Here is a 23,905-nt window from a genome sequence, read left to right as displayed (position 1 = left end):
GGTGAAAAAAGTACATATACTGTGTAAAAGAATTACAGCTGATTATCTCAGATGGATCACTCCTATTTGGATTCTGAAAGCCAAATCTTGTTTTCAAACTCTTCCTGGTATTGTCATCTCTTTGGCTTAATTAAGCACTTTGTTAACATAAATGGGTCCACGTTTCTGCAGACATCAGAAGAGCAGAGCTTTTAAATCTAGACTATTATTTCTCTGCCCTTTAGGAAAAACACAAATCAGCAATTTTGTTACGAGGGTCAAGTTTGTGCTCATACTGATCTTTTGCGTTATTTTGAGAGGTGAAACAGTCCATCGCTTGTGAGGAGGGAAACAGAGATTACTGAGTTTGCAGTTTGCTTTTTAGTACACTCTTTGGGGGTTACCATGAATGTCTGAAACCTTAGAAAGACCCTTACTGATGTAAATTTGAAGCACTTCCCCGAAAGAAATATGACTTGTTTAGCAACCATCAACCATTTTTGATGATCAGTTTCATGCTTTGGTTATTTTGTCAAGCCCATTGGCTTTTTTGTGCCTAAGAAGTTTACAGGAAATTAACCATAACTTGGCTGCATTAAGGCCTGGGCGTGGGCAAAGATGCTAGGGTAAGTCACAGTTGATTCTCCTCTAGGTGGAATCAAACTCTTATATTCTCTTCTGGAAAATGTCTACCATCTATTAATGAGTTAATAAACTATGATTTCAACAACAGCCATCATGCATCTACTGCTCCAGCTAGAAATACATATTTTAACCAGGCACTTTCTACCTAATCAGAGAAAGTGATAGCAAACCCTTAAGAGTGAGAGTTCTTGAATTCCAAATAATGCTTAAATATCTGCAACAGCTTTTCATCAAAGGTTCACCTAGTTCCATTCTTATTACTCTAAATATTTATTAGACTAGTGGGCATGGCAGCAAGAAGGCCTTTCATTAGCTTCTCAAGTGTCTTAACAATTATTAAAAGGTCACTCAAATTGCGGTGATTTTCTGTTTGTGTCTATCAGAAAACCCAGCGGATATGAAAAATAGCTGCATGAAAGGAAGTGTGTGTACACTGGATGTATAGGGAGTTAAAAGAAGGATAAAGCAGTGGAAGGTGACCTTTCAATAGGAATTATTGCCTCAATGCCACCAGGTAAAAGTGGGATTTCTAAACCCAAGCATATCAATACTGAAAAAATTATTTTAGATCATTTACATAGTGAAAGATGGGTTTTAGTTTGAAATGGTTTTGCAAATGAGATTGCCTCAAGTGGTATAAATAGAATTCCCATATTTCTCTAACCCTTTTTCAACAAGCCAACCTATTAAAAAATAAATTTGCTTTGTGTCTCTGCTTAACAACACAATGTGCCAGATCGGCTTATGTGCAAAAACTGCTGTTTCTTATTTTTTATTTTTTTACAATTTTAAACTGAATCTCAAATGGTATAGGATTAGATGAATGATAATTAATGATTGGCATTCATTATTGAATATTAAGATATTGGTATTTATACCTTTTCAGAGTTACGTAATTCTTCAGTTGAATATTACCATGCTATGGCTAATAACAATCTACCCTAAAAAAGGGAAAACAGAAAATACTCCTGAGAAAAATGATTTCTATTACCTAAACACAACACACATACTAATTAGAAGACAGAAGAGCCGAGGCTAACACTGGAGAAATTTTGCTTTGGAGACTGTAAAATGAATGACATTTACCACATTTTTCATTGAGATTATCATTTCCCTTATTTAACACATACTCAACAGTGAGCCCACCCCACAGGGCACAGAGATTTATAAGTAGTTTGTTTCCAAAAAGGCACCAATATAATTGTACAGATACAAAGAACTGATACATATAACTATAGAAAAGAGCAGCAGAAAAATACAGTTGACGCTGAAACAAAGCAGAGATTAAGGGTGCCGACACCCCACACAGTTGAAAATCTGCTTATAATTTTTGATTCCCCAAAACTTAACTACTAATAGCCTACTGTTGACCAGATGCCTTATCAATATCATACATAGTTAATTAATCCATATTTCATGTTATATGTATTATATAATATATCCTTATAATAAGCTAAAGTAGTGAAAATGTTATTAAGTCATAAGGAAGAAAAAATAGATTTACAATACTATATTGTATTTACTGAAAAAAAAATCCACATATAAGTGGACCCATGTGTTTGTTCAAGGGTCAAGTATACACTATATCCATTGTGAAAGTCAATGCTTGGAAGTGTCCAGAAAGATATAAGTAATATTCTACCAGTGGAGAGCTTCAGTGGACCATGATTCCTATAAATGCAGGAAGTCAAAGGGTAAAATAGCACAAATTTCTATCAGTGAGATGGTAGCAACAACAAAAACAGAGATTTTCAATTTTCAAAAATATTTGTGAGGCATCTAGTTTCAGCTTGGAAATGTGGAGACTGTCAGTCCTACATTTGCAACCAGGAAAAGACTGAACAGCAAATAGACAACTTCTCTTAAACCTATGAGAAAACTAAAGCTGGAGAGCAACCAACCATGATGAAATCTGGAGAAAGCAAGGTATCTATAGGGAGTAACAGAACCCAAGCCTTTGCTTACCTGGGGCAGACTGCTGGACACCACAGAAGCTGGTAAGAAGATTAAGCTGAAAATGTTTTTAACAAATCACCAAAGGTTAAGTGTATGCTATCAGGAGGGGTCAAGTCCCTAGGGATACAGAATAACAGGATTTGTGGTCTCTTGTAGGATTCCTCTCTGTGAACCCAGCAGACATTCAGGCAAGTTTGGTTAAGAATCCTAAGGAAGCTTCCTTGAAGGAGCTGATGGGGGGGAGAGAACAGTAACAGTTAGTACACACCTAACAGAGATTCAAATTATGTGAGGCAAAAATTATTAATAGAACTGAAAAGAGAAAAAGACAAATCCACAACTGTAGTTGAGACTTCACTCCTCTCTCAGTAATTGATAGAACAAGTAGGCAGAAAATAAGAAGGGATACAGATGACCTGAGTAACATTATCTTTCAACTTGATTTAAACGACATTTATAGAACATTCCACCCAACAACTGCATGATGAAAAATCCCCAAACATTTGAAAATTAAACAGTACACTTGTAAAATAATCCAAGGATCAAAGAGGAAATGTCAAGGAAATATTTTAAATATTTTGAATTTAATAAAAATAAAAATACATCATACAAAATTTGTGGGGTGCAGCACTTACAGGTAAATTTATAGCATTAATGCTTACGTTAATAAAAAGAGAGTTCTCAAATCATTCACCTAAGCTTCTACCAAAAGAAATCAAAGGGGGAAAAATCAATTTAAATACAAGGCAAGCAGAAAGGCAATAAAATTTATCATCTATTTATTAAATTTTATTAGAATGGAAATCAATGAATTGAAAATAGCAAAAAAAAAAAAAAAATCCATGAAGCCAAAAGCCAGTTCCTAGAAAAGATTAATAAAATTGACAAAACTCTAGTCAGACTGAACAAGAAAAAAGAAAGAAAATACAAATTACCAAAATTGAAAATGAAAGAGGGAATATCAATATTGACCCCATAGACATTAAAAGGAAAAAGATGGGGAACTACAAACAACCCTATCCTCATAAATTCGGCAACTTAGGTAAAATTGATAAACTCCTGAAAGATACAAACTACTGAAAGAAAAAGTATATAATGTCAATAGGCCTGTAATTAATAAAGAAATGAGATTATAGTTTAAAATCTTCCAAAAAAGAAATCCAGCCTCATATGGCTTTACTGGTTTATAACTAATAAGTGAGTTTAGCAAGGCCACAGGATAGAAGGTCAATATACAAAAGTAAGTCTTATTCCTAATGCTGGCAATAAGCTATTGAAATTGAAAACAAAACAAACAACCTCCCTCCCCAAAAAACACCAAAAACATCTTTCACAACAGCAGCAAAGAGTGGGCCACAAAACAAAGCAAATGTAGGTGACAAGAAAATAGGTGCAGGATTTGCATGTTGAACACTACAAATGTTCATTAAGAAAATTTTAGTCTTGAATAAATGGAGAGAGATACCATATTCATGGATTGGGAAATTCAATATTGTTAACATCTCAATTTTTCCCAAATCGACTTATTGCTTCGGTACAATCCCAATCAAAATCCCAGCAAGTTTTTTTTATAGTTCTTGACAAGCTGATTCTAAAATTAATAAGAAAGGCAAAGGACCTAGAATAGCCAAAACATATTTTAAAAGATGAACAAAGTTGAAAGATTCACATTACACAATTTCATAACTTATTAGAAATTTATAGTAATCAAAACTGTGTTATTGGCGAAACCATAGACACATAGATCTATGGAGCAGAATAGAGAACCCAGAAATAAATGTGCACCAATGTAGTCAATTGACTTTTGACAAAGATGCAAAAGCAATTCAATGAAGAAATGAAAATCTTTTCAATAAATGCAAAAATTAGATATCCATATGCAAAAAAATAAACCTCAAGGCTTACCTTACACCTTATGCAAACACTAACTCAATAAAGATTATAATTGAAGGAAAATATAAAACTCTAAAACTTCTAGAAGAAAATTCAGGAGAAAATATGTGATCTTCATTTTTGCAGTTTTGGAAATACACCATAAGCATGATCCATAAAAGAATAAACTGAAAAATTTGACTTAAACATGATGTTAAAGAAACTGAAAAGACAAGCCACAAACTAGAAAAAAATATTTGTCCATCACGTATCTGATAAAAAAAAAAAAACTCCTTACCAAAATATCTAAAGAACTCTTAAACTTGAACATGATCATGCAACTCATCAAAACCTAGGTATTTACCCAAGTAAGTTGAAAAATGATGTTCATGCAAAAACCTATTAGCAGCTTTATTAATAATTGCAGCTTTACTCACAATTGCTCCAAACTGGAAAAAACTCACACGTCCTTCAGTAAGTTAATGGGTAAACTGTGGTATATCCTTTTATATGAAGGAATATCACTTGGCAATAAAATGGAATCAACAATTGATTCATGCACCGACAGGAATTAATCTTAAATGTATTTTTCTTAGTGAAAGAAGTTAGACCCAAGCAGCTATCTATCATGATTCCATTTATATTACATCCTGAAAAAGGCAAGACTATTAGCGCAGAAAAGCAATCCTTGTTACCGGCTGGGGGTAGAGTGAGCCATAGACTACAGAGGGGAAGCATGAGGGAATTTGGGGATTTACAGAACATTGTGTATGATACAATGGTAGTAGATATGTAAACTGAATTTTTCATATCTGTATACTGCAAAAAGTGCATTTTACTCCATTTAAATGAAAAAAAAAAAAAAAGTCATCCAAAATGTGGGAAGAACCCAAGATGGAGTGCTGCAGCCTGCAACAAATAAGTCTAATTGTATTACATGTGTACACATAACCACAATAAAGGGCATAGAGAAAAAAGTTGCTGACCTAAGCAACTTTGGAAAACAGAGTTTTGACTAGATATTGTGAGGCAAAACACAAAAAGAACTGTACACAGACACTGCATTCTACTTCATACCAACTCTAAAAGAAGTGTGCATGCACACAAGGTTTGAATAAATACAGAAATATATTGTACGTAATGTGAGTCAGGGTTTCAACTTTGCAAATAAAGCTACAAATAGGCAAAGGGAAAAGCTAGAATGAACCCTGTGGTGCTAGATTGAAGTTCAATCATTATTATGAACTCATGTTTATTTTAATAGGCAGATGATGATAGATAGATGATAGATAATAAATAACAGACAGACACAGAAATATAGATAAGTACATATACATGCATTAGTATACATACATGTATTTCCTGTCTACTGAAAGAGACCAGAAGCAGGGACCCCCAAGTAGCATCCAGCACATCTTTTGTCCAGATCCTGGATTCTAAACAACAGGAATCAGGGCTCCTTGGAGAAAATGCTAATCTTAGAACTGTGACAAAGAAAATACTAGATGGGTCCAGAGCATCTTGCTGTGCCAAAAACTAAAAGAGTGCATACCCATAACCACACCTACCCTGCCCAAACAACAACAACAACAAAACAAAAACACACACACAGTAACAAGCCATGGTTCATAAGAAAAGGATACAGAGGCTAAACAAAAAATGTTCCCAATGGCCAAAGCTGGAACAATTTTAGTAATAAAGTAATTAATGATAGTTCTGTATTCTAACACAAAGAATAAAATAAAAATCCCCAAGTCTATGCAGATATAAATAAGATGGAATAAATAAGCAAAGCAAATGGAGAAGGAACAAGTCTTCCTTTCAGAAGAATTCCAATCAATTAATGTATAAAAAACTAGAAAAACAGAAAATGACTGTATATCACTATGGCAATAGTTGCTGCAAGAAAAAAAAAATCCATTGATGAGCATTAAAATTAGTGACTTTAAGGAAAAACAGGACATTTGCGTAACGTCAAACTAGCTCCACCAAAATATTAATTACTGCAGTGCTTTTAACATATGTCTGCAAATTCTTAGACATTCCTTCCTCCAGGAGGCAAAGGCTAAATCCCATTCTCTTGAGAATGGGCTGGACTTAATAACTTGCTTATAAGGAATATAGTATGCAAAGGGGAAATAATAACTTATGATGGATAAGAAACCTGGTAGACGCCACTTTAACCAAGAGATCAAGTTTAACATCACCAGTAATAAAACATAATGATAACAAGTACTCCTGAGATAATGTGACAAGAAGGAGACATCTCCTTTGGGATATTTTTTCCCCAAATCCATAACTTCAGGTCACTCATGAGAAAATATCAGACAAAGCCAAAGTGAGTTACATTCTACAAAACACCTGGCCAGAACCTTTCAAAAGCATCAAGATCATAAAACAAAGATGGATGGAAGAACTTTGAGCAATTGGAGAAGACTAAGAAAAAAAGGAAACAATTTGTGGTACCCTAGATTGGTTCCTGGAATAGAAAAAGAACATTAGCAGAAAAACAAGGAAAATCTGAATCAGGGGATCCTGGGTGACTTCAGTTATATAGGTGCTCATTTGACAACCAAGCCTAAATACTAGAAGAACGACATCAGAGGCCAGAGTAAGGATCATAAATAAGATTTGGTCAATTGCCTTGGAATTGCAAATTTACTCTTTTTATAGACAGAGTAGGTGCTTGGATCTATTCATAGAAGATCTGCCAATTGGACTCAAAGTCCAAATTTAGAGTTTTTATTCAACAGTTTCATCCATCAATTTGTGTTGATAACATCAAACATCGGCATCATTCATCAATATTACTCTTGAGTGAGTTTGTTTTGGTTTGCGTCAGGTAGCTTCTCATCAAATGAAAACAAAGTGAATTTCTCTTTTGTAGACCAGGAAGTCTGGAGAGGGAGAAATAATTACACAAAACAAGAATATTTTTGCACAGTCATTTAAAAAAAATTACTTCCGGGCGCCTGGGTGGCTCAGTTGGTTAAGCGACTGCCTTCGGCTCAGGTCATGATCCTGGAGTCCCTGGATGGAGTCCTGCATCGGGCTCCCTGCTCGGCAGGGAGCCTGCTTCTCCCTCTGACCCTCCCCCCTCTCATGTGCTCACTGTCTCTCTCATTCTCTGTCTCAAATAAATAAATAAAATCTTTAAAAAAAAAAATTACTTCCAGGGGCGCCTGGGTGGCTCAGTCAGTTAAGCGTCCCTCTTCAGCTCAGGTCATTATCTCAGGGTCCTGGGATCAAGCCCAGCAGTGGGCTCCCTGCTCAGCAGGGAATCTGCTTCTCCTCCTCCCTCTGCCCCTCCCCCCACTTACGCTCTCTCTCTTTCTCTCTCTCTCTCTCTCTCTCTCTGTTTCTCTCTTTCTCCTGCTCTCACAAATAAATAAATAAAATCTTTAAAAAAATAAATAAAAAATGACTCCCACATTTCTTTGGCCACATTGACTCTGTGAGCACAGGGAATGAGTTCCCTCTTGAATAAAGTAGGAAAGTCACCTTCATTAGAGCCGTGAACTCTGCTTATTCATGTTCTTTACCAAAGACTTTGATACCACAGGTGCATAACTATCCAATTCATACTCATTCACATATAGGTATATTTGCACTCACACGTCTCCATGAAGCTGTGTCTATACTGATGACCTCTGACAGATTAATGATCAGCAAATGCTGAATACGTCATGCCATGAATGGTCTTTATAAAGTACCTCCTGACTCATGAATCTTTTCAACTTCCCAATCTAAATACTGGTTCATTAGAACCAGTGTTTAACTGAAACATAAAGGTTTACAATCCATGTGTTGACATCAAGATACAGCTCATTATGCATATAATTATAATAACACTGTATTTAAACACTACTGCACAAAAAGAAAGACTATAATCAAGGTCTTCTAAGAGAACACTGGATAACTCTACTTTCTGCTAGAAGAGGAAGAAACTCTTCCATAAAGTCTTCTCAAAAATTTCTAATTTTCATTGAAAAGAAAATATGATCATATTTAAGTAAGTTATTAGTAATTTTTTTTAAAGATTTTATTTATTTATTTGACAGAGAGAGACACAGCGAGAGAGGGAACACAAGCAGGGGGAGTGGGAGAGGGAGAAGCAGGCTTCCCGCCGAGCAGGGAGGTCGATGTGGGGCTCGATCCCAGGACCCTGGGATCATGACCTGAGCCGAAGGCAGATGCTTAACGACTGAGCCACCCAGGCGCCCCAGTTATTAGTAATTTTTATTATAATATGATATTAATAGAAATAGCACAGAAGACAAATAAAAAAAGGGTAAAGCTGAACGACTTCCTACAATATTCCATTATGCCAGCCATACTTCCCTGTTTATTACAATCCATTCTGTACTATTGCTGTGCGTCCAGGAAGCCCAAGCAAAGCTGTATTATTACCTAGGCAACGAAAATAGATTCACACATTTTCTACCGAAAAATGTAGAGAATAAATACCCTACTTCAAGCTAGCTGTGCCTTTGACATTTGCAGATCTGAATGCAAAGCTGAAACTCCCTCAATCTTTTCAAAAAGTTGATTAATAAAGCAATTTTTTAATTCAATAATTTTTCAGTTCTAGATAGTTTTCTAATGATCAGCAGCGCAGCACAAAAGCAGCAATTAATTGGTAGAAATCCACAGATGGCAATCAGTCTGTAAATGTGAGAGATGATCTGTTTGGGGTCAAAACAATATCTCTCTTGCTAACACTGGAGAATTTTAGGACTGAAAAGATTTTGAGAAGTCATGCAGATCAGCACCGTATAGAGCAGGCATTCACTGAATGTGTGATGAATGAGTGAATGAAGAAGTGGAGTGTCTTCATGCTCCTGCCGTTGGACAGAGTTGTTCTTAAATCATCTCAGAAAAGGGGCGCCTGGGTGGCTGGGTTAAGTGACTGCCTTTGGCTCAGGTCATGACCTCAGGGTCCTGGGATCGAGCCCTGCGTCGGGCTCCTTGCTCAGCCGGGAGCCTGCTTCTCCCACTGCCTGCCACACCCCCTGCTTTTGCTCTCTTGCTCTCCCTCTTTCTCTCTCTGACAAATAAATAAAATCTCTTAAAAAAAAATCTCAGAAAAATTAACCTGCTTTATTTTGAAGTTTCTAAGGTAGATTTCCAAATATTGTTTGGCTATTACATTTAAGGCTATTATTGTCAGGGTTTTTTTCTACTGACAAACTTTAATATTCCATTATTCGATGCCAGTCTCTGATTCCATGATTTTTAGTTCACTCTGCTACGTTTCAGCTCACTTCCCCTTGTCTAATTCTTCAGGGAAAATAAAGAAAAGGCTCTCATTATCACTCATATTTCCCCAGTGCTCAGATAAATCCACTTTACCACACCACACTCCACTAATAAGAAGCAAATAAGTGAACATTCTGAGCTCTCTGCTACTTAGAGGAGTAGGATTGGATTATTCTTTGGGGGAAACTGAGGCAGTTAGGGCCATAATATTAACCAATAGCTTAAAGCAAGAGAGGGTATATCGGGGTGGCTATTTTCATATTGGTAGACCCAGAACTGTTAGAGATGACAGAGTGTGTAAAGGTTTGTTTTTGTTTTTGTTTTGTTTTGTTTTGTTTTTTTAATTTCCTAGTCCTTAGGTTATATATGAAGAAATGGAAGTCAAAGTAGTTGGATCAGTTTACTAAGGTCACATGACTAGTTAGTGTCCAGATGGGTTTAGAACATGGGTTTGCTGATAGGGCTGTAGGGTTGCAGGGCTTTATCCCCTACCTTAACACATAAACTGTGGTAGGATATTTTATCCAGAGAACACATGGCAGAGGGATAGAAGAAGCCCTCTGCTGGCTAGGGTCAGGAGAGCTGTTTTAGTAATACTAATAGTTTTTATTACAGGGAACTCTATTTGCAATATGACAGGCACTGCACCATAGGCTTGATGTTCATATCTTTTTTAACCTTCATAACAACTCAGTGAATTAGGTGATATCACCACTTCCCGTGTTACTGATGAAACTGAGGCACCAATTTTAAGCTGTTAGCCCGAGATCACACAGTATTGGCATAGCTTGTTGTTATAACTGACCCAACTAGGTTATTGAACATCCCTCAGCTATGACTTTGTCAAGACAATGCCGGACTGAAGTCTAAGGCCATTTAGTTTGTGAAATGAATGTAAAGAATAACATTCTCTGCCTCATAGCAATTTTTTTGGAAGCCTCTAATGCTTCATACCTCTGTCTCCATTTGTATGCCCACAAGCATGAGAATGTCTATAACCTCAGTAAAACCAGGGGGCCATGCAAAAATGCTGATTATGTTTTTCCTTCTGAGAAATCACTGCTATTAAAGGGTTGTATTTTTTTTTAATCCTTGAATAAGACATATTTTAATCCTTGAATAAGACATATTTTAGACAATCTCTAGAGCACCTCTGTGCACAATTTGTTCTGTAGGGCAGTGGGTAAGCCAAGGCTGGTCCTGGCAGGTCATTGGCCTTTGGCTGCCCATGTAGTTCTGGCCAGGGGAGCTGTGGACATCATACTTTTTTAAAAACTGGCTTCCAAGGGATAAAGAACAATAATGAGAAATGCAAAGCAAATCAGAACCATTGTAAAGTCCACAACTACCATGCAATAAAACCAAATCCTCTGGGAAAGAAGCAATGTGACATTTATAACTTCAAAACAATGACATCTCTTTACTTGGTATCAGTGAACAGTACCTACAAGGAATGACAAAGAGAACACAATTTTCCCCAGCAGGAGGGAATTTGCCAGGCTCATGGGCCACCTCCCTGTGACCCACAGAGCTAACACAAGTCAGGGAGAATAAACTTCAAAGCCAATAGGGTTTTCCAGGCATGGGTTAGCTTTATGAGGAGGGTGCCTAATAGGAAGGATATTCAAAAGTGGGCACATGCTCAGGTTCTGCCTGCAAAATCAAATGGGCTTGAGATGGCCCCTGGGTGGGAGCCCAATACTTAGCTGTGTTATTAGGTTTCCTAAATGTAAGAGTCAATCAAGGAGCAGTATGTTGTCTTCTAACTAAGAAGGGTAGACCCTTGGCATTTATGAATTGAACATTTCTGCTGTGGTTTGAAAATTATCAGGCAATTACACCTGTTAGTTTAGAATTTGGCTGAGCACAATTTGCCTTGTACACACTGAGATCGATGTTGGCGTGTAGACGTTAAATTAGCCAGAGCGTGCGATGACTGATCAATGCTTCCACAGCTCAACCCATTTCCATCATCCTTGGCTCCTGATTCTCATGAAATCATCTCCCACCATTATTTACTTGTGAAAAAATAAATAAATAAAATGGCCGTCTCGCGGGAGAAAATGTCAACAAATGTGAAAAGGATACCGAGGTGTGCTGTGAGCCTTATGAATAGGAAACACATGACTCTCAACAGAAACAAGGCCAAATCAAGTCAGAAGCCTGTCCACATTTGGGAATTTGGACATTTACAAAGGTTTCCTTGTGAACATCTGGTGTCTACCATAAACCAAATAATTTCTTTTGGAAATCTTTCAGAAATCATGCAGTGCTTCTAAAACCTGAAAGACAATCAGGATTAGCTGGTGGTGGGGGTGGGATTTCTACATATGCACACACATGCATTCTCACACACCAGCCCCCAGCCCATGAGCAGGAGTCCCTAGGCACACCTACGGAGTATAGGACTCTGCATTTAAACATGTCTCTCTTGAGCCAGTGGTTGAAGGCTGGTGCATAGAGGCCGCAGAGCTTGCAGAGCTGGTTCTATTGTGGTCCCTTCTAGCCATAAAGGGACCTAATCTGTCTACATTGCAGTGTTAATCTCCAACTCAGGCTGCTGTATTTATAGAAAATATACTTCTGCACTCCTTGAAAAATGATGCAATGTAAGTTTTCTACAGGAGAGATAAATATTAGTGGCTGTGCACAATTTGTTCTGAGGTTCTGACAATAAGACCTGGTTTTGTCACAGGCCACCTGCACCTCTATGATTTACTTTATTAGGTAATTTAGAAAGAGGATGTGTGCTTATCTCAAGCTTTAGAAGGGAGTCTCAACTCCCTATCTGTCAAGTACAGAGAGAAAAAAAAAAACTCACATTTTTCCAGATACTAAGAATTTCACTCCACAGAGTGTGGAGGGACTATTACTTTACTCAACCTATTTCCCCTGGTTAGTAGAAAGGGGTCCTACACCCCCAAACATCTAAATGTGCCCATCCCCTAAGACTTGTGGATCACTCACATAACTGATATTTGCTTATTTTATTATTTTTTTATTTACCATTTGGCTTAAATATTTGTTTTTTTTAAGTTTTTATTTATTTATTTGAGAGAAAGAGAGGGAGAGAGAGAGAGAAGAGAGAGCGAGGGAGCACAAGCAGGGGGAGGGGCAGAGGGAGAGGAAGAAGCAGACTCCCTGCTGAGCAGGGAGCCTGAATCGGGGCTCGAACCCAGGACCCCAGGATCATGACCTGAGCTGAAGGCAGAAGCTTAACTGACTGAGCCACCCAGGAGCCCCTGGCTTAAATATTTGTACACATTGGTATGTGCTTTCCTATCTACAAGTGACTCAAAGACAGGTCATTTTTTTATAAATGGAACCTATAATAAAGCTTAATCAAGCATAATGCTTTATTTCTATTTGGACAGTGCTAATGTTCTTTGGTGCTTCCATTTCCACGAAAAAGGCTTAGCCATTAAGAAAGCTGAAATTCTGAATAGGATGTTTTCTTCATGGACCTAGCATCCTGACATAACTCTGAACATGTAGTATAGTGCTTAAAAAGACTTCTTGAGTCATTAAGTGACCAATCATAAATCTTGATTATTTTGGCAGGAATTTTTAATTACAAAACTGAACATTTAAAAAACGAGTCAACATTCATTACTGGTCAGGTAGCTGCATCTCTTAAACATGATTCCAAGCCTTTGGAAGCACAAGCTTATATTATTTTTATATTACTCATAATCTGCCAAATTGACTCCATAGCAACAAAAATATTGGATACAAAACTTTCTGACAAAGCCAATTTGTATTATAGTTTTGAGTTACAAAATCTAAGCTTCTCATAAAAGATGTCTTAAAAGCCTCTTCAACCATCAGGTGAAATTGTGGTTTTAAATCTCTTAATTATTTGCAGTAGACCACCATCTCCTGGGTTTCCTGACAAATCTCATATAGATGATAACAATGTTCAAAATATTATGTCATCTTTGGGTGTATTCTGAGCCAATGTACCACCATACTATTACTTGTCATTTTGAACTATACTATTTAACATTAGTGTGTATGTAGTATAAAATTCTGAAGCTTACTAATGACATTACTTTCTTTCCTGTTACCACTAAAAGAAATCTAGCCCTTGGTCATATGTCATTGATTATCTTCTCTTCTGAAGGGGAACTTAAGACTCTTTTTTTTTTTTAAATGTTATTTATTTATTTGAGAGAAAGAGAGAGAGAGGGAGTGGGGAAGGTGCAGAGGGAGAAGCAGACTCCTGCTGAGCAGGGTCCCTGATGCTGGGCTCCATCCCAGGACCCCAGGATCATGACCTGACCTGAAGGCAGCCCCTTAAAGGACTGAGCCACCCAGGTGCTCCAGAACTTGACTTTTAATGAGATCCTGGAGAACAGCCTGAGACAAATAGGCCATGTTATGAGATGGTTGGTGGAGAAAATCATGTCTAGTCAGGCCACTCTGTGGGAGATGTTTCTGGCTAAATCACTTCCCACCTCAAACCTCTTGAATAATAAACAATCTCTGAATTATCTTTAACTAGCATATGATTATCTTGTCAAAATGGAAAGATTAGTCACAGACTAGTTAGATTAGTTAACCACTCCAACTAGCTTGGAGTAGTTGGTCGAAGCCCTAAGTCTTGAGTCTTTCCCTAGGTACTGCCCAACACCTTATGACAAGGAACCCATCACTCATAGATGGAGGGTGGTAGGAATTAACCTAAAATCAGAGGATGATTGTTGTATTTTTTTTTATGAAGAAATTGTTCAACTAGACGTTCAATAAGCATTTACTAACTGTTGTATGCCAAGCACCATGTAAGGCCCTGGACACTCAGAGCTATAGATGTGGTCTTCATCCTACTTTTCTAGTGCAATCAACATTCTTTTGTTCTTTGAAAGGAGTTCAGGGCAGGATGCAAAGTAATCAGCTTTACCCTTCTTGTAGTTGGATATAAATTCCACCTGCTTTTACTGTAAATAGAAACTAACCTATAAAACCCAGGTAACTTGACGTCTTAGGCTGATGGGTTTATGCAAGAAATCTAGAAGACACTTTTTTAGACGTTCTTCTGACATGAAAAACAAAACTTGTCATTAGATTAAACATCTGTATTCTTAATCAGTGGTATTACTTTATAAGGCAAGTATGTTTGGGGAAAGCTATTGTGCTGGGCCCTATAACCATGTTAGTTCAATAAAAAAAAATTTTTTTTACAGTGTACTTGGTACTGTGCTAGGCAGTGTGTCATGGAGATGAGGGAAACTATAAGGATAAAAGTCAGCTCCTCTGTGAGGAGACCAGAAAAAGCGTTGGAAGACTAGTGGAGACAGGCAGTCCAAGAAGAGAGGACAACACAATTAAAGGCATAAAGCATGAAACACTGTCACATGTTCTAAGGCTAGACATATTTTTATATTGATGTGGCATGAAGTACAAGACAATGGAGAAGGGGCATACTTAGAAACAAGGCTAGAGAAGTCAGGAAGGTCAAGGCCATACTGATAAACAGCAACTACAACACACATTTATTGAGCCCACATGACATGCCAGGGAAGGCCCTCAGCATGCGTGCATTAACCGGTCTACTCCTCACCTGAGCGCTGGGGTGGGGTGGGGGCGGGGCTTGGGGGTGGGAGTTAAGCTATCTGCTGAGTGCACTGGGGTGGCAAAGCAGGACAACTGCTGGGGTGAACATTTGCAGCAACTCAAAGCCCAAAGACTAGGAGAAGTTGTGAATTGAGCACCTATAGTCCCCAAGCAACGAAAGTATCTGCTCCAGCTGCAAAACCGTGTAGAAGCAACGCTGACATGTTTCCTTATTGCCATGATGAATAAGCATCTTCCCCCATCAGAAGAAAAGAGACAATCAGATCATATGTTGAAACCAAATCAACCCAAGCAACAAACCAAAAACAAGGGTCAACCCATCTAGCTCTAGTTCCCCAAATAAAGGTTTTTTTAATTTATTTACTTGAGAGAGAAGGGAGAACACACTAGCGGGGGGTGGGGGGCAGTGGCGGGGAACAGAGGGAGAAGCAGACTCCCCACTGAGCAGGGAGCCTGATGCTGGGCTCGATCCCCAGACCCTGGAATTATGACCTGAGCCCAAGGCAGACACTTAACTGACTGAGCCATCCAGGTGCTCCTCTAGTTCCCCAAACAAACGAAATCTTGAACGTTTCCATAAATTGCTGATACCCTAACAGAGCCATTTTGTTTCTGGCTTTTCCACTGTTCATGTCTGGAAGGGTGTTCTGGACTTTGTGGATATGCTAATTATGCGTGAAAATGACTGTCCTTCATGATCAGAAAAACTGTAAATTTGATAAATTTGATAACTGTGTGTGTGTTTTAAATACCTGTGCAATTTTAAATTTGGCCAGGCCCCTTGTACTTCTGCACAAGTTAGCTTCTTTCCTTTTCTAAATGTTTTTGACTCCAAGTCTCTTTTTTAGTGTAAGAAAAAGGGAATTAAAAAATAATATATATATAAATATATATATACACACATACATGTATATGTATGCATTTTATTCATATAAAGAAACTCTGAAAGGATGCGAAAAAGATATAAAAATGGTTGCCCATTTGGAGCAGAGGAGCAACCCTTTGGGTAGAGCAAGTGAAGGAGTAAGATTTTTCACATTGGATTGACTTTTGACCCATGGAAATATATTACCTATTTAAAAATAAATTTTAAAAATGTTATAAGGTTGCATATTATCACTACCTCCATTTTAGAGATGAGCAAACCACAGCAGAGTAAAAGCAAGTAACCACCCAAGGCCCTTATCCTGCAGGTGAGGGGAACACTTCTAGCATTTTCATGACGGCCATGTGCATGCTACACAGATCTCTGTCAGGACAGAGGGAAGTCTGAGTGGAGGCGCTGGAACTAGAGACCAGGTGGCCAGCCAGGGAGCAAATGCAGCAGTTCAGGTGAGGGGCGGTGAGGGTCTGAACTCAGGAGGTACAGAGGGAGAATGGGCAAAGTAGCTCAGGGACAGTGAAGGTGACATAAATGGAACTGGTTATCTGACTGACAGGTGAGGGAAGGGAGAGTGTATAGCAATGCTGGGGTCTGTGGCTGGACAGTGAATCAAGTGTAGTGTCCCCAAAAGAGATAGGGAAAACAAAGCCACGTGCAGATGAAGATTTCAGCCACATTAGGCAGCTGTGCAAAGGGACGCATTAGGGCAGGGAATAACGAACAGGGCGACCTAAAGTGATGAGTGGGTGAAAGGCCACAGGGGCACTATGAAGTAAGGCCTATGCTGTCCCATTTCATAGGTAGACCTATGGAGGCCCTATGCTCTGGAGAGACTTTCAGAAAGTCTACGGCTAAGTACTAGGTGTGGGATTCAAACCAGACTTGTCTGGTCCCACGCCCCATTTTCCTTCCTTCTTCCCACTCTGCCTTCCTTCAGATGCTATAACAGATGTCTGTAGGGACACATTTTCCATCAAACGCCTCACAAATAAAATTCAGCATCATCACCTCAAAAATATTCTTTAATTATTCAGAAAGGCATTTTTATTTTCTCTGTCATAACTACTGAAAATCATCACTATTTCCTGATCTGTTTCTTCATTGTATAGTGTATATATATGTGTAAGGATTTTGATCCATTTTTCTGTTCTTCATTGAAGAAATATAATCAATGAAGTAAATATATTAGCTATTTTCCATAAATTAAATTTCTAGAAGATATTTCATTATCTGATACCATAAATATCACAGAAAAATTAACAGAAAATTATTAGCAATACTGCCAGGAAGCACAAAGTTCACTGCTTAAGAAGGAAGTGTGGAGAGACTTTGACATTCTTCTGTTTGACAGGAAAATGAAGAGCTATATGAGCTATGTGTCTCACTCTTTGCCAGTTACCACACACTTGTTCATATCCAGAAAGTCAGAGGAAAATCGTAGTCCAGAAGCTCAAACTGTGGAGGCAAATACTACCACCTCAAGTTCTGACTGGCTGAAATGTTTCCACACAGCCCATCATCATGGTCTTTATGCCTTCCAGATGAAAATGAACACAACCAATAGGTATTAAAAGTGATGAACACATATGTCTTATGAGTCTCTGTATTAATTTCCCATTGCTACTGTAACACATTCCCACAAACTTAGTGGCTTGCAATAATACAATTTAACTTTCTTCAAGTTTGGTAGGTCAGTAGCCTGAAATGGGTCTCACTGGACTCCAGTCAAGATAGTAGCAGGGCTGTGGCCCTTCTGGAGGTTCTGGAGAATGTGTTTCCTTGTCGTTGCTGGTTTCCAGAGGCTACTCACATTCCCTGACTCATGCCCATCCCTCCATCTCCAAAGCCAGCAACTCTCTGATCCTTCTCTAATCCCATCTCCCTCTGATTTTCTTTCTCTGCCTCTCTCTTCCACTTTTAAGGAGTCTTGTGATTACCCTTAGCCCATCTGGATAATTTAGGATACATTAAAGCCAGTCATTTAGCAACCTTAATTCCATCTACATCAGTAAATCCCCTCTGCTTTGTAGCCCCAAATATTCACAGGTTCCAGGGATTAGGATGTGGACATCTTTGGGAGGGCCATTATTCTGCCTGCTGGGGTATCTGACATACTTGATGAGTTCACCCTGCATAATCCATACTTGTATGATTTTGAATATGCTGTAAACTTTGGTTGATGTATATGAATATGAAGAATGAGAATATGAATATGCATTTGGAGGAGGGCAACTGCTGTCTGTTTTATGATCGTGTAAGACAATAAGTTATTTTCATAACTCAAGATACATGCAACATTATCCAATGGCAGATTAATAAAAGTTAGACAGGGGTTAAGAGGATGTTAGCTCACTCTGATAATTCTTACAAGAATCAATATTGGTTAGGAGGAGAGTAAGAACTCCTTACATTCAATGACCCCTTTTTATTGGTGATCTCTTGGCTATCTAAATATCCTTATTAAAGGTTCAAAACTTAAACTTTGGAATAGTAGATATTTCCATTGTGGTTCTACAATTTTAAGTTTTTATTTAATTAAAGAAACAGCTTAACATCACTTAATCTGAAATCAATAAAGTTTAGTTGGGGGGAACAGAGAGAAATGAATTATTTTGGCACACTAGTGTTTCTGGTACAAAGGAGGGAGGACTCCCGATCCTGAGTGTCCATTCAGTCATTATGGTTTTGTGAAAGGACCAGCCCTGATGCTGGACCATTGTCTATCTGGTATTATGTTGGAAATGGAACATTAAACACAGAAGACCTTGAGAAAGTAATGAGTTGGTGCCCTTCTATAACCCTGAATTGATAACTTTCATATTGGCTTTGGCATTTACTGTTCAAATTCAGTCTTCACCAAGGGATGAAACCACTGATGGCATTATTACCATTTTTACCCACCATCCTATCTTCCTCCTTATAGTGTCCAGTTGAAGCAGGCTTTTTAGAATCTACCAATGGCAGAAAGGCACAAAGAGCTACAGAGCCTTCCCCAGAGCCAAGGTCATGGGAAATAAGATGAGTTTTACCTTTTAAACTAGATATAAGACATTAGCAAATGGCACCAGGTATACGAACTTTGGATCATGTCAATATCTCAATGAACACATGTTAAAAACTTGACGGCTTGCTCTTCAGAATTTACTATGTAAAATGTGTCTTGAAAGAATAAAAACTAAATAAAAAACTATATTTATTTATTTATTTATTTATTTTTAAAGATTTTATTTGACAGAGAGAGAGAGACAGCGAGAGAGGGAACACAAGCAGGGGCAGTGGGAGAAGTAGGCTTCCTGCAGAGTAGGGAGCCCGATGTGGGGCTCGATCCCAGCACCCTGGGATCATGACCTGAGCTGAAGGCAGACGCTTAATGACTGAGCCACCCAGGTGCCCCGATAAAAAAATATTTTTAAAGGAACATGATTTGAAAAAAAAGAGAGAGATTTGTTTCTGAAATGCTCATTAAGAAGCGGTCTACCAGATGTGAAGTGGCTTTTCTGTGGGCCTGCAGTTTGCGAGGACTGTTCCTGGGACCACAGTTAATCAGTTAATTGGATACCAACAGACTGGTAGGCTCAGTGTTCAGTGTATACATTTCAGAGTTAATTGCCATGCCCTTGTTTGTAAAGTAAAGGCAAAAAATCCAGAATTCTTCACTCATATGAAGGCAAAGAGTATGATCATCGAGGAAAAGCTGAGAAGGTGATTTGAAAACAGTCTCCAAAAGTGTAAGGATGACCTGAAAGAATTTTAACAGGAGAAGATACATTGGAGAGACATATGAATTAAATACAACAACAAAATAAACAAAAACTCAAGTCAATAGATGAGATAGTACAAGGGAGGAGACAACAGGGCATCCGTTCTTCCCACAGTTTTAATGACATCATAGCAATATTTCCAGAGTGACTTTCCTGGCTGATAAAGCAAAGCACAGTAAAGGAGGGAAGCATACAGAAGTAGATAAATGGATATATTTAGAAATCATTATAAAGTCATAACCTATCCTCCTCTCATGTAATTTAGAAGGATGAAGGATTTGATGTTTGTCACTCATGTCCCACCTCCCAGTTTAAAACATCCATCTTTCCTCTATATCCTTGATGAAAAACAACACAAACAAAACAAACAAACAAAAAAATGCAGTGCAAATGAAAACAACTTTTTTATTCAAGGTCCCACTTGTCCAGAAATGAAGAAAAATGAAAGCTTGGCCTATAGAAGAGTTCCAGGTTCAGGTGGTAAATGAGAAGTGACTTTTTTTTTATTGGACTATCATTTAGAACAACATATTTTTCCCTACAGTTACATGATTCTTCTCTTCTTAAACAATGGGAATTGTTTTTAAAGAGGCCAGAGTTTCCTAATTTTCACAACTGCATTATATTCACTGTAAAGTTACCTTCTATCCAAAAGTACCTACACGTATCATGAAATGGCCCATTCCTTACCTTATTTCATTTTACAGATGATCACTCCCTTCCCCCTTGAAAATCTGCTCTACACAGTTTCTGAATATTACACTCTTCTGGTTGCTCTTTACCTCCCAGGCTACCCTTTTTCTGGCTTCTATGCCGGGTCATCCCTCACCTCCATGATCACTAAATACTGGAGTCCTCAAAGCTCAACCATTGGGTGTCTTCTCTTTTCATTCCACACTCATTCCCTTAGGGATGACATCCACTTACATGACTCTGAAACATATCTACCAGCTGCTGACTCCCAAACATGTATGTCTCAATCTGGATACTGCACTAGTAGGTGTAATACTAGTATCCATAACAGATAAAAAACTAAATCTTAAGGCAACAAAAGCTTATTTCTTGCTCTTGGTCTATAATAAGCATCTCTACTTGGCAGGTGGCTTTAGACCAAGTCTCCTCCTGTCTTGTGGTTCTGCCCTCCTGTGCCAGCAGTCCTTAAGGATAGGGAAAGAGACTGGAACATCATGCTTGTGAGGTGTTCACAGCCTGTGCCTGAAAGTGATGAATATCACTGTGCTCACATTTTCAGGATAGAATTACCCACAAAACCAGACTAACTGCAAGGAGGCCAGGAAATAGCTGGATACCATGGAGGAAAAAGAAGTCCTAAGAAACATCTCAATCTTAGCATACCCAAATACAGAACTCCTAATATTCCTTCTCAAAAATAACCCTCATTTTTTTCCCTGAGGTCTTTCTCATCACAATAAGTGACAAATCATTTCTTCCAGTTGCTCAGGCCAAACACGGTATATCATCCTGGATTCTTAACCTTCTCTCACATCCCACAACCAGTCAACCAAGAAATCTCTTGACTCTACCTTCAAAATGTATACAGAATCAGATGACTTCCCACCACTTTTGCCACTTCTATCCACAGTCTAAGCTTCCATCCTCTTTCCCTCAAAATGACAGCAAAAGCTTTCAACTTCTACCCTTGCCTTCTTTTTTTTTTTTTTTTTTTTAGATTTTTATTTATTTTTTTGACAGAGAGAGATATAGCGAGAGCAGGAACACAAGCAGGGGGAGCGGGACAGGGAGAAGCAGGCTTCCCGCAGAGCAGGGAGCCCGATGTGGGACTCGATCCCAGGACCCTGGGATCATGACCTGAGCCGAAGGCAGACGCTTAACGACTGAGCCACCCAGGCGCCCTCTACCCTTGCCTTCTTGCAATCTATTCAACACTTAGTCTGAATGAAACTTTTAAAATATTAATGTGATTATGACTCTGCTCAAAACCTTCCAGTGGCTCCAGGTCTCACTGAAACCAAAAGACCATCTTTGCTCTGATCCACCAGGTGACACTGGATTTGGGTCCTTATTCCTGCTCTTCATCCCCTCACTCACTTGGGATTCAGACATATTGACTTTCTTGCTGCCCTTGAACATGATGTGCAAGGCCTGTCTTCGATCCTTCCACCTGCATACCCCCCAGCTGTCACATAGTTCACTAAATACCATCTTCTCAGGCAGACTTACACCATTCCCCCACTTCATTGAGAACTCCCTGAGTCAACTTCTGCTTTACTTTCTTCTGCACAGTGCTTACCATCATTATACATATTATATGCTTTAAGGCAGAGACTTCTGTGTATTTTTTGTTTGCTTGCTTTTGCTGCTGTAGCCACAATACTAGGTAGTGTTGGGCTCATGATAGATGCTTAAGATGTATTTTTTTAAATGAATAAATGAAACATTTATCTTTAAAGACTCAGGTGAGATGCTTATTCCTACACTAACCAGCCAGTCTCCTGCTCTATCCTCAGGATGACTGTGCTGCAACTTCTCTACAGATTTGGGGTCCAATTGTCCCTAAGTATTACCATAGTACTATGCATCATGGCAAAAGAAAAGAAGATACTTTTTATGGCCGAACACAGAGACAGTTGGATTAGTTAATTATTTGTTGACAATAAAGCATTTATTGGGCCACAGTTTGGGCCACACTAGCACTATGTCTTCCTCCCTTCCCCAAATCATCTGCTTGCTAGAGACAGCCAAAGCTACACTTTGCTACACGTACATCTTTTCCCTATTCCCCATTAATTTTGTTCAAAGTAGTGCCCAAAGTCATTTCTGAATACATCACACTTGACCCTGAGTGGGAAAGATATAAAAAGGGAAAAGGTCAAAAGTATCCCAACTCATTTTATTTGTACTTAAGCAGTTACTTTCTCTGGGGACAGAGAAGCATTGACATCCTATTTTTCCACAAATCTGACTCTCAACTATCACATTTTATGAGCTCTTAGATGAAGAGATGAAGATTTAGTTACTTTGATTTTGAAATGCCTCTTCACTGACATTGATTATGACACCAAAATTAACTGTAGACATTTAGAATTTAGTGAATGTTTTGTAGACTATTTTTAGTTTTATTCTTTCTTCTTTCTTTCTTTCTTTTTTTCTTTCTTTCTTTCTTTCCATATTTCATGATATTTGCAAGTTTAGTGCTGCCAAAATTTTATACAAACTATTCGGGCAAAAATCTCTTATTTGCTGGTACTGATGATTAATGTTTTGTAACACTGGGAAAATTAAAAATATATAATTGTCATGAATAGTAATGGTGCATAATATGTATGAAGGTCATTACATGGTCAAGGAAAGATCTTAAAATAGCTGGCATTTTGATTAGCCCTGATTCTTTTTTTGTCTTCCTGTACATGGGTTCATTAATACACCTCTAACATGTCATTAGTCTCACATTGAGAGGTTCTTACAAATTAGCACTTTAATTTCAAATAAAGACCAGTTAAGCAACTTTGTCTCTTCATCCAAAAAGGAACTTTTTGTTGGGGAAAACAAGCATGTTGAATTTTCATTGTCTCACCTTCAGTGGGACCTGAAACAAGCATGTTGAATTTTCATTGTCTCACCTTCAGTGGGACCTGACCATCTTCCTTCCAAGGGCCATCCTACTTCCCCTGTGCCACAAGGCCATAATTTCACAGATTTTGCCTTTTGACAAGAAATGAATGAACACATTGCCTTCATGTGCATTCAAAGCACTGATCCTGAACACCAAGCCTGAAGGATGTTAGAGAGGTAGGGTTGAGTCAGGGAGTCATCTCTGGAGAACTGGAAAGCAGAACACACCATTTTTTGGTATGAAAAATGGCCCTTATTTTTGACCTGAGCACTGGGGAATATATGTCAACTTGTGTTAGGAGGATGTGGACTAAAACACAAAATAATTTAACAAATTGGTAATGCTGCTTATACTTGGATCAGATTGGACTCAGTCTTGTTC

At 38.3% G+C, this 23,905-nt stretch overlaps 1 protein-coding gene and 1 long non-coding RNA gene across 3 annotated transcripts in view; both read right to left on the bottom strand.

Moving 5' to 3' along the window:
- Positions 1-23,905, bottom strand: part of XKR4 (XK related 4) — a 417,069-nt gene that overhangs the window by 338,259 nt on the left and 54,905 nt on the right. The gene's annotated exons all lie outside the window — the stretch shown is intronic.
- Positions 19,359-22,351, bottom strand: LOC145720902 (uncharacterized). Its single transcript, XR_014144173.1, has 2 exons — positions 21,816-22,351; positions 19,359-21,593 (listed from the first exon to the last, which is right to left on the bottom strand). It is a non-coding gene; the product is annotated as an uncharacterized LOC145720902 (long non-coding RNA).

Source organism: Leptonychotes weddellii, chromosome 4, assembly GCF_054177405.1.
Source record: "Leptonychotes weddellii isolate Sample4059 chromosome 4, ASM5417740v2, whole genome shotgun sequence".
Classification (NCBI taxonomy): domain Eukaryota; kingdom Metazoa; phylum Chordata; class Mammalia; order Carnivora; family Phocidae; genus Leptonychotes; species Leptonychotes weddellii.
The sequence above is the reverse complement of the archived record's forward strand: the minus strand, read 5'-3'. Positions and strand labels throughout refer to the sequence as shown.